Here is a 1184-nt window from a genome sequence, read left to right on the forward strand (position 1 = left end):
ACTGTATCACATTATGTAGAAAAATAATACTTGAAAAAACAGTAGTCCAGGACTGGAGTATTTTTCGTGATAGTTACCAATGCATCCTAAATGCAAGTGTTTAGACAAGCACAGTAACATGACAGCATGATTGCAGAAATAGCTAAAATAAAGCTAATATTTATCTTACTAATACATATCACACAGATATAAAAGCTGTAAGATTATTTGCATATCACTTTACAAAACTTTATCAATATATAGTTGGCTTTTTGTTGTTACCTCTGCAAAACCTCTTCTTCCCAGTTACTTACATTACAAATATTTTTCTCTGCCTCTCATGGGGGAGTTGTTTAAAATACAGGGGGGCGGTCTAAATTTGATAGCCCCCAAATACGGGCATGGGGATCGCGATGCATGGTTAACCCAAGCACATTGATTGAAATGCAGGAAAAATGTCAACTTTGTATTGCCTGCTAACTTCAATGATTTCAGCATCTAGCCAGTGCTAACCATGCTGGTGATTGGCTGGATGCATCAGCAGGGAGCCAATATTGTGACTGACTCGCACTGTTTAAAGTTAGCCTGCACCTCAAAGGGGAGATGCCTTGTGGCTGGATCAATGCTGGCAGCTGTCTAGAAACTCAATCTAACTTGGCAAACAGTAAAGAATGGCACAGCAAGGGAGAGAATGGGCTTCAAGATTTTCATAGACTCCAAGGCTGCACTGGAGGAGGTGCAAATGAGGAGAAATGTCCTCTACCCACAGCGAGCCAGAAGGCCCTCCAGACATAAACTCAGAGGCAATGGGTGCAGATTGCCATGGAGGTTTCTGCCAAGAACCAAGCCCCGGGTTGTGGATGCAGTGCCGCAAGAAGTTTGAGGGATCAAGATCAGTGAATGTATCTTCAAATGCTATATCCTACCAACTCCACCAGTGGTCTCATCCACTGCTCAATTCATGACACCATCATCACTCACCAATCAACAATCTCTACCATTCAGGACACATATCTAGCATTCATATGCTCCACAGCACCCTCACACACTTAGCACTGCTGCAAGCCTCATACCAACAGCTCACAGCTTGCACACATTGTCAGCTACTTACCATGATAGCCGCATCAACCAAACAGATGGCACACAACTAGAGGCAGCAGGAGCTAACCACAGGAGGACAGGGATTCCTGCATGGATGGACCCCC

At 43.8% G+C, this 1184-nt stretch overlaps 1 protein-coding gene across 1 annotated transcript in view; it reads right to left on the reverse strand.

Annotated features, from left to right (window-relative positions):
• Positions 1-1184, reverse strand: part of LOC137379493 (carboxypeptidase M-like) — a 65523-nt gene that overhangs the window by 40900 nt on the left and 23439 nt on the right. The gene's annotated exons all lie outside the window — the stretch shown is intronic.

The sequence above is a fragment of the Heterodontus francisci genome, chromosome 18 (genome assembly GCF_036365525.1).
Source record: "Heterodontus francisci isolate sHetFra1 chromosome 18, sHetFra1.hap1, whole genome shotgun sequence".
Lineage (NCBI taxonomy): Eukaryota > Metazoa > Chordata > Chondrichthyes > Heterodontiformes > Heterodontidae > Heterodontus > Heterodontus francisci.